Source organism: Suricata suricatta, chromosome 9 (assembly GCF_006229205.1).
Source record: "Suricata suricatta isolate VVHF042 chromosome 9, meerkat_22Aug2017_6uvM2_HiC, whole genome shotgun sequence".
Lineage (NCBI taxonomy): Eukaryota > Metazoa > Chordata > Mammalia > Carnivora > Herpestidae > Suricata > Suricata suricatta.
Genome location: NC_043708.1, coordinates 134,065,720 through 134,076,124, shown reverse-complemented (window position 1 = coordinate 134,076,124; position 10,405 = coordinate 134,065,720). Strand labels below are relative to the sequence as shown.

Genomic DNA, 10,405 nt, shown 5'->3' with positions numbered 1-10,405 from the left:
TTATTGGATCCCTAGAAGAGTAAATGCAATTCTTTGCACTACACTTGTGTTACTTGGAAGACATGTTCTAAGAATCAAGATTGAACATACTCTTGCTTATTACGCTCGGTCTAGTTCTCAGTATTAGCTTGTGTCGGACCAGTGGTTGCTTTTGGGTAGAAGTGCTCCAGGGGGAGGAGATTCCTGGGGTGACAGAAACACGTTCTTCATGTCGATGGTGGCAATGGTGTAAATGAGTGATATTAAATAAGTGTTCACGTTGGTCGAAACCAACTAAGTCATCCTCCTGAGGTCTGAACATTTTCCCTTGTGTACCTTATACCTTAATTTAAAAAGTAAAGAGTCTGGGACAGCTGGCTAGCTCAGTTGGAAGAGCATGCAGTTCTTGACCTCAGAGTTGTGAGTTCAAGCCCCATATTGAGCATAGATATTACTTAAATAAACACATTAAAAAAAAAAAGAGGGGCACCTGGGTGGTTCAGTTAAGTGTCTGACTCTTGATTTTGGCTCAGGTCATGATCAAGTGCTGCATGGCCGGCTCTGTGTTGAGGTCAAGGAGTCTGCTTGGAATTTTCAATATTTCTCTCCCCCTCCCTCTGCCCCCTCCTTTGTTTCCTGTGCGTGCGCATGCGTGTGCGTGCCCGGGCTCTCTCAAAATTAATAAACTTAAAAAAAAAAAGAAAAAAGTAGCTTGCTTCATATGTGGGTCCTTTCTTTTTCCCTAGAGTTTTTCTTTCATGGGCCCCCCTTTTTTTAATGAGGTGGAGATGAAGATCATACTCAGAGTAATACTAACTGTTGGTTTGAATCCACTTTCCCCCTGAAAGCATTTTTCTTGTAACTTTTGACTTCCTACTCCAGCTGAAGCACTAACTTACAGGTCTCTGGACAACTGCCATTCTGGGATTTCTTCCCCCCCCCCGCCCATCCCCAATTGTGTTCCTCGGTTGACTTCATTTTCCTTCTTCTGAATTCCCTTTTCATTTTGCTTGAGTCTGTCCCTGGATTCACCCCCCCCCCCCCGAAAAAGCATGGGGATGTGAATGTTGGGTTCTTCTACATCTGAAAATTTTTTTTATTTGATCTTTCGGCGGGGCATACAATGACAGGGTCAAAACAACATTTTCTGAGACCACGGACGGCACTGTTTCAATTACATTCTAGAGTTCAGTACACTGCCGATGAGAAGTTTGAGGCTAGTTGGATATTTATTTTGCAGGTGACCTGATTTTCTCTTTCCGGAAACTTTTAGCATGTTTTTCACTGTCCCTAGTGAACTATAATATCATCAGGCTGTGTCTAGTGTTTTTGCCAGGTTTGGGTTTTGTTTCAGTCTGAAGATTCAGACATTTCTTCAGCTGATGGATATTTTCTTCTATTCTTTCCATTCTCTCTGTTTCCTTCCTTCCTTTCTTCTCTTTCTCTGGAACTGCCGCATGGGCTGCCGCTCCTGTCTGTCCCTTACTTTTTTTTTCCTGGCGCTTCTTAATTTGCTGGTCCTCTCAGTGCTCTGGATGTCCCCGGCAGCCAGCCCCAAGGCCTCCTGTCACTCACCGCTTCTTCTGTGGCCCCTCACATCCGCTCCCACAGCTGTACTTTGTGTCCAAACACACCCTCTGAACAACTCTCCTAAGCTTCAGACCCGGATTTCCTGGTACCTGATCAGTTCACACAGGTGTCTCACAGCCTAAAATCTTTTTTTTTTTAATGTTTATTATTGTTGTTGTTTTTAAAGTTTATTTATTTATTTAGTGAGAAAGAAAGCATGAGCAGGGAAGGGGCCAAGGGAGAGAGAGATGGAGAGAGAGAGAGGATTCCAAACAGGATTCCATTGCAGGGTCAATGCAGAGCCCCACGCAGGGCTCAAACTCACGAACCATGAGATCAGGCCCTGAGCCAAGATCAAGAGTTGGATGCTCGCCTGGTGGAGCCACCCAGGCACCCCAGACAACTTAAAACCTTAACCACAATCAGGGCACCTGACTGGCTCCTTCGGAAGAGCAGGTGAAATTTGATCTCGAGGTTGTGAGTTTGAGCCCACCTTTCTGCCTAGCTATCACGAACAATCAATAAAGGAAAAAGGAAACAAAAATCTTAACTGCAATCATTTTCTCCCACCTGTAAAGAAAAACGCTCTTGTGCGTTTCTTCTACCCTCAGTACTCCCCTGTTCACTGTGGACACTTTGGGTCACCCAGTATGTGTGAGTTGGGAGGGTGTGAGGGGTCCCCACGCTGAACAATTTTGCGACACCAGCCGGATACCCCAGGTCTGACACTCTCTACCTGGAAATGGCATCAGATCCTACAGTTTGGGGACTCAGTGCCAAGAGACTGCTCCCTCCTCAAATACCAATAGCCAGTCACAGGTCCCAATTGGTACCCGTGATTCTGACCCATCGGTTTAAAAAAATTTTTTTAAATGTCTTTATTTTATTTTGAGAGACAGAGCAGAGAGCGAGCAGGGGAGGGGCAGAGAGAGAGGAAGACAAAGAATCTGAGCAGGCTCCAGGCTCTGAGCTGTCAGCTCAGACAGTCTCCCTCCCATGGCAACGCTTACATTTAAGACAAAGAATTTTAAAACTGATAGGGTCCCATCAGAACTACTGTCTGTTTGTAAAAATGTGACTAGGAGTCCTGAAATCCTGTGAACTCTAATTGGTTTGCTAAATGATGATGTTTGCTGCCTTGCTAAAGTCAATATCAGCTCACTGTCCGGGGCTTGAACCCACGGACTGTGAGATCATGACCTGAGCCAAGTTGGATGCTTAACCGACTGAGCCACCCAGGTGTCCCTGACCCATCGGTTTAAATCGGAGTTCCCACGACCCTTTCCTCAAGGGACCCTTCCCATGACCTCTTGCTAGTGTGGCTCCCAAACCGCAGGGAGACAGTTTACCTGCTAGATCACCGGTTTATTACAAAGGATGAAGGAGGGGCGCCTGAGTGGCTCAGTTGGTTAAGCGTCTGGCTTCAGCTCAGGTCATGATCTCACGGTTCGTGGGTTCGAGCCCCACATTGGGCTCTGTGCTGACAACTAGCTCAGAGCCTGGAGCCTGTCTTCAGATTCTGTATCTCCCTGTCCCTCTGACCCTCCCCTGCGCGTGCGCTCTCTCTCTCTCTCTCTCTCAAAAATAAATAAAAATCATTAAAAAAAAAGAATTATAGGAACAATGACAACTGAAACCACTCATATTAAAAAAAAAAAACAACACAAAGGATAAAGGAACAGCCAGCTGAAGAGAGGCACAAGTGAGGTGCAGGAGGGCTCTGAGCACCTGGGCATCTGTCCCTGTGGAGCTTGGCGCTCACCACCCTCCTGTCATGTGGATACATTCTTGCTCACTGACCCATCCTTTTGTAAGGTGTTTATGGAGACTTCCTTGCATGGTCACGCTTGATTAAACCGTCGGCCTTCAGTGACTCAACTGGGTCACCATCCCATCTGTCTCCCTGCCCCACAGGAGAAAGTGGGGCTGAAAGTTTGGACTCTCCGTCTCTAGGGTTGGCTTCCAGCCTTCATGTCCTCTGGGGCTTTCCGTGTGTCAATCACGAATGTAAACTTGTGTGATGGAAAGCCGCTTGCTAGGAATAACAAGGGGAAACTTGATTGCTCTTATCGCTTAGGAAATTCCAAGGATTTTAGGAGCTGGATACCAGAACCCGCCGGGAACAAATGTGTATTCTTACCCTAAGCCCGCAGGCCACACTGCCCCTTCCCCAACCGTCTGCACATCCTTTGTCTCCTGTGTCAGTAAACGGCTTCCCTGCCCAGCCAGGCTCTCAGAAACAGTCAGACCCCTGGGTTCTACCCACTGGGGCTCTGCAGTGCCTCCTTCACTTGGGCCTGTCCCTGCCTTTCCAAGCCACGGGGCTGGCTTGGTTCCTGCCTTTGTTCTTTTTTTCCTTCTTTTTAATTTTTTTAAATGTTTATTCATTTTTGAGAGACAGAGACCGAGTGTGAGCAGGGGGGAGAGGTAGAGAGAGAGAGGGGGAGACAGAATCCGAACCAGGCTCCAGGCTCCGAGTCCTCAGCACAGAGCCCAAGACCGTGACCTGAGCTGGAGTCGGACGCTTAACGGACTGAGCTACCCAGGCGCCCCTGCCCCCTCCCCCACCCTTGTAACTTATACTTACCTCCCAGGGCTCCCAGGGCACCCTGCTTGTCTCTCCCACTATATTAATTGTTCTCATTTTTATGTGAATGAGAGAGAAAATGTGAGGCAGGAGTGAGGAAGAGAAGGAATCCGGGGGTGGAGCAGGGAGGGAAAGATAGAAAAAAGAACAGAGACTCAAGGTATATGTCATCTCTGTGTAGGTTAGCAAACTGAGTAAAAAATTGAAAATCATTAACTTGCAGGTTTGGCTTCTGTACATTGCTTTGCAAATGTGTCTCTTTGTTCACTGTTCTAACTACTGGTGACCGCTATGTGGCTCTCTGTTGGAGGTATCAGAAGGGGCTGACCTCGCCTGTAAATTTGCCTGCTTTCTAAACAGACAACTTAGGTCGTAAATTACGCTCCCACCGCCCTGTTTGAAGCTGACCAGACAGAGCGTACGTGTGGGAAGTCACGGAGGCACTGTCTCACAGAACCTGGAGAACCTCAGTGTAATGGTCATTTCAAGACTCTCTTGATGTAAGATTTAATAGTTGGAGGCAGAGGCCAGGGGAAAGAGAGAGACCAAGTTAAGGAGCCAAGAAGGCCTTTATCGGAGTCTGCGATTCCCGGGCGAGGTTCCGTGACTCCGGAGTGGGGAGTCAGGGAAGCCGCACCAGGTCCGGGAGAGCAAGGTGTTTTATGGGTGCAGGAGTTCCGGGTTTGACCTCGGGTGGGCAGATAGCCAAGTAGGGGCATCTTTGGACGTGACAGGATTCGATTGGCTGTCCACTTCAGTGGGGAGGGGGATGCTGGAATTCCGTGGTGAGGCATTCCAGTTTGAGACAGTCCAGATTGGAGAGTGGGGGTCGTCGGTCCCTGGCGGTGCCTGGACCTATTCTCTGACCCGCAATAAAATGGCCGCTGGTGCTTTTCAAATGGTGCAGGTGTGCAGGTGGGGGTTGTCAGTGCACGCAGCTGTCCACGGCCAAGTGGCCGCTCCGTCGCCCTCCCATGGCAACTCTTACATTTAAGACAAAGAATTTTAAAACTGATAGCGTCCCACCAGAACTACTGTCTGTTTGTAAAAATGTGACTAGTAGTCCTGAAATCCTGTGAACTCTAATTGGCTAACTAAATGATGATGTTTGCTGCCTTGCTAAAGTCAATATAAGCTCACTGCCACCTTTGTTCGGGGCCATTCTCTGCTCCTTAACACCAGGGAGATCAGGTTTGGCTTGGCTGGTCATAAATAAAATCTTGTGTCGCTTCTATTTGGTGTTTGGTGGTCTTTATCATCACCCTGTTGCAATCTCCAAAAGGAGAAAGGCTGCCCATAAATCTTTGATCAAGGGATTTGTGTTTATGCTAATGAATTACACTGAAGGACAGATTTAAAGGGGAAAAGAAGTCAGGAAAGAATGGCTGGTGTGCTGGGTGGGAGGACCCGTAGGGGAGTGTGGATGGAGCAGAGGTGGGCTGGCATGCTGTGGGGGGAATGCAGACCGAGAACATGCAGGGGTCCGGGGTCGTGGGGGAGGGGGAGTTCAGGGAAGAGGGGAGGGGCTCCCCCACTCACTGTACAGAGCAGATCAGGAGAAGCCACCTTATCTCAAAGACCCCCTCGTTTCCCCCAGCGTAAATAGTACTTGCTGAGACCAGGAGCCCCACAGACAGTGAGAGCAGGTCACATCTGGGTTTACACCAAAATCTGGGTGGCTTCTGGGTGGAGGAACCCGAAAGAGAGATTTATTGCAAGGACCAGGTTGGTGAGTATGAAATCTGCAGGGCAGGCTGGTCACCGGGCAGGGATTGGTGCTGTAGAATTCCTGTTCCCAGAAAACCTGTTTTTTCTCTTACGGCGTTCAACGGACTGGATGAGGCTGGCGCCCGTACTCCGGGATCACATCCTTGACCGGAAGTCAGCGCATCTACAAAGCCGCTTCAGGTAACACCTAGGTGTGTGTGTGATTGAATAAGGGAGTACTATGGCCTAGCTGCATTGACACATAAAACCCAACCACCATAGGCACAATGACGAAATTGAGACCCAAAGAAATGATCAAGGCAGGAAGCCTTTAAAAAAAATATTTTTACTTTGAGAGAGAGTGAGCGCCAGTAGGGGGGTAGGGAACAGAGACAGAGCCCAACTCAGGGCTTGAACTCATGAACCGAGAAATCATGACCTGAGCTGAAACCAAGAGTCAGATGCTTAACCACTTGAGCCACCCAGGCACCCCCACTCTTTTCTTTTTTTAAAGTAAGTTTGAGGCCCAATATGGGGCTTGAACTCACACCCCCAAGTTCAAGAGTTGCATCCTCTATGGACAGGCCAGCCAGGTGCTTCCAAGGAAAGCACCTTTTATACTTTTTAGATAAAGAAATAACAATCCGCAAGAAATTGACAAGGAAAAACAAGCCAACGACTCCAAACTCCTTATGTGTGAGAGCTTCAATTTTTTAAAAAAATTTTTTCCTGTTTATTTATTTTTGAGAGACAGAGAGAGATAGCGTGAACAGGGCAGGGTCAGAGAGAGAGGGAGACACAGAATCTGAAGCAGGCTCTAGGCTCTGAGCTGTCAGCACAGAGCCTGACATGGGGCTCAAACCCACAAACTGTGAGATCATGACCTGAACTGAAGCTGGACGCTTAACCAACTGAGCCACCCAGGTGCACCTGAGAGCTTCAATTAATAAGGAATTCTCAGGTCATGATCTCATGGCTCGTGAGACTGAGCTCCACATCAGGCTCTATGATCACAGCATGGAACCTGCTTGAGATTCTCTCTCTCTCTCTCTCTCTCAAAAAATTTTTTTAAAAAAAGGAATTTTAACAGAATTTGGCCTGGGGTAGTAAATTAGTAAAAGTTAAAAGGTCTGCATATATAGACATTAGCTCTGAATTCCCCTCTCCGATGGTATAGACAGTTCTCTACCTCCCTGTGGAGGGAAGCACCTTTCACACAGGAGATGTGTTTCTTTCATCTGGAGATGAAGGGGCGTCAGAGTGTTCTTCCTGGGCTATTTCTTTTTTTTTTTCTTTTATTTTTAAAATGTTTTATTTATTTTTGATACAGAGAGACAGAGCATGAAAGGGGGAGGGGCAGAGAGAGAAGGAGACACAGAACTGGAAGCAGGCTCCAGGCTCTGAGTTGTCAGCACAGAGCCTGATGCGGGGCTCGAACCCACGAACATGAGATCTGACCTGAGCTGAAGTAGGAGGCTCAACCCACTGAGCCACCCAGGCGCCCCTGGGCTATTTCTTAAATTCAAAATAACCAGTATGCCCTGTGACAGGTCTGGCAGCGGCCAGCCCAGGGCCACTGCAGTAGGTGAGAGGGAAGACAGGCAACCAGAAGCCGTGATGTTTATGTGCCGAGAGAGCAGAGAATCCTGCGGAAAACAGCGCTGCCTTCACGTGACTCACCATTCTGAATCAAAGTCTGGTGCTTTCCTGAGGTTTAGCTACTGTTGATTTGAACATTGGTCAGAGCTGGTTTCCCAGGAGTCCTGATGCTCTCCCATGAGAGTGCCGTCCAACCAGGGGAATGATAATGAAGGAAGGGGGACTCAGATTGTTTTCTTGGTCTTCAAACTTTTTCTGTTCAAATCCCCGTCTGTTTCACCCCTCTGATAGCCCCTCCCCGCTGGCAACCACCGGTTTGTTCTCTGTTTTCATGAGTTACTCTCCCTTTCTTTCTTTCTTCCTTCCTTCCCTCTTTCCTTCCTTCCTTTTCTTTCTCTCTTCCCTTCCTTCCTCCTTTCCTTCTTTATTTCACTTTTTACGTTCCACATATAAGTGAAATCCTATGGTGTTTGGCTTTCTCTGATTTATTTCATTTAGCATTATACTCTCTAGGTCTATCCATGTTGTTGCAAATGGCAAGATTTCAGTCTTCTTCATGCCCAAGTAATATTCCGTTGTGCACATACATCTTTTTTTTTGTTCTCCCCGGGGGAGAGCGCGCACGCAGTCCCCACTACCAGAAATTATGCAGTTGAGTTTCCCGCATTTGGGGAAATCGCAGGGGTCAGTGTGCCCGCGGTGCAATGGACGGGCCTCGCCCTGGGAGAACCACCTTCCGGATCATGGTGTCTCCCCTGCCAGGTAGGTATTGCACATACATCTTTATCCGCACATCTATCGGTGGACACTTGGGTTGTTTCCATATCTTGGCTATTGTAAGTAACACTGCAGTAAACGTAGGGGTGCATATATCCTTTTGAATGAGTGTTTTCACATTCTTTGGGTAAATATAGTACTGTGATCACTAGATCATAAGGTTATTCTATTTTTCACTTTTGGAGGCACCTGCATACCGTTTCCCGCAGTGGCTGCACCAGTTTGCATTCCCACCAACAGTGCACAATGGTTCCTTTGTCTCCACATTCTTGCTTACACTTGTTCCTGGTCTTTTTTATTTTAGCCATTCTGACAGGTGTGAGGTGACATCTCACCGTGGTTTTGATTTGCATTTCCCTGACATTGAGCATCTTTTCATGTGTCTGTTGGTCATCTCTATAGTTTCTTTGGGAAATGTCTATTCGGGTCCTCTACCCATTGTTTTATACCATTTTTTTGGTGTTGAGTTGTAGAAGTCCTCTATATATTTTGGCTATATATTAATATAAATATATAGTAATACATTAATAACATTAACATTGATATATTAATATATTAATGACATCGGCATACATGTTAACCCTTTATAGGATATATCATTTGTAAGTATTTTCTCCCATTCGGTTGGCCACCTTTTCATTTTGTTGACAGTTTCTTTTTCGTGCAAAAGCTTTTTTATTTTGGTGTCATCAGCGTTCAAACTTTAACCTGAACAGGCAGGATAGGGAAATGGGTAAGTCACGGCCCCACCTTGGGTAACACCGCTGGGTTAGTCAGCCTCTGCTAGGTTATGCTGCAGTAAGAAGTGATTCCTGAAGCTCAGTGGCACATAACGAGCATGGCCTGTTTCTCAGTCCCATTACGTGTTGGTGGCTGCAGCCCTGCCCCATGTGACCCCCCAGCCTGGGACCCAGGTTGATGGAGGAGCCGCTGTCTGGAAGCCAATATTCCCACACACACGGCAAGAGCGAGACCTCTGGAGGAAAGGTGCGTGCTGCCGCACCTGCCACCCCACTGCCACCTCGCAGGCCATCTGGACCACATGGCCGGGCCTGACAGCGGGGTGGGAAAGGCCTGTCCTCGGGGAGGTGCCACACTGCTCCAGGCAGGGACCCATGATCCTCTTACAGGAAGGGACAGTGGATAACAGGGACCGTGATTCAACCTACCACCCTGGTCGGCTTTTTTTCCAGAGTGACAACTGCCCTTAACAGCTTGCTTGCTTTATTTTTTTAACTTTTTTTAAGTTTATTTTTTATTTAACATTTTTTTAAATGTTTTTTTATTTTTGAGAGACAGAGAGAGACAGTGTGAGCAGGGGAGGGTCAGAGAGAGAGAGGGAGACACAGAATCTGAGTCAGGCTCCAGGCCCTGAGCTGTCAGCACAGAGCCCGACGCGGGGCTCGAACCCACCAGCTGTAAGATCATGACCTGAGCCGAAGCCGGATGCTTAACAGACTGAGCCACCCAGGTGCCCCTTAAGTTTATTTTTGAGAGAGTGTGCACACAGGCACAGAATTCAGGGAGGGGCAGAGAGAGAGAGAGAGAGAGAGAGCACGCGTGAGTGAGGGCCAGGAGATCCGAAATATGCTCCACACTGACAGCACAGAGCTCGATGTGGGGCTCAAACCCACAAACCATGAGATCATGACCTCAGCTAAAGTTGGACGTTTAACCAACTGAGTCACCCAGGTGCCCCTAAACTTTTTAATTTTTTTTAATGTTTATTCATTTTGAGAGAGAGAGAGAAAGAACATGCCATTGGGGAAGGGGCGGGGGGGTGGGTGTGGAAGGCTCTGTGCTGTCAGGGCAGAGCCCTATGTGGGCTTGATCCCACCAATCGTGACATCACTGTAACCAAGAGTCGGACACTCAACTGACTGAGCCACCCAGGCATCCCAACTGCATTCTCCTGTTAAGAGAGTAAAGAGAGTCATTTTGCTCCAAGGCGGCCATGGAAGCAGGAGCAGAGACGCAGGCCGTGGGGTGGAGGGGTCAGGACACGGGCAGAGGGGGTCTCCTGCCAGTTCATGGCATCGTCTCTGTGGCATCAGCAGAGGGCCCTGCCCTCTCCTCTGGCCGCTGGGATTTCCTCGTGGCGCAAGCCCAGGTCACCGCCTTCCCTGAGGTCGTGGGTTCAGCCTGTCTGGGATCCTGGTAGTAGGGTTTTTTGGTAGTTTTTCTCCA

General features: G+C 48.0%; 1 non-coding gene across 1 annotated transcript; it reads right to left on the bottom strand.

Moving 5' to 3' along the window:
- Positions 1-8,049: 8,049 nt before the first annotated feature.
- On the bottom strand, positions 8,050-8,211 carry LOC115303275. The gene has a single exon (XR_003913965.1). It is a non-coding gene; the product is annotated as a U1 spliceosomal RNA (small nuclear RNA).
- Between the last annotated feature and the right edge of the window lie 2,194 nt (positions 8,212-10,405).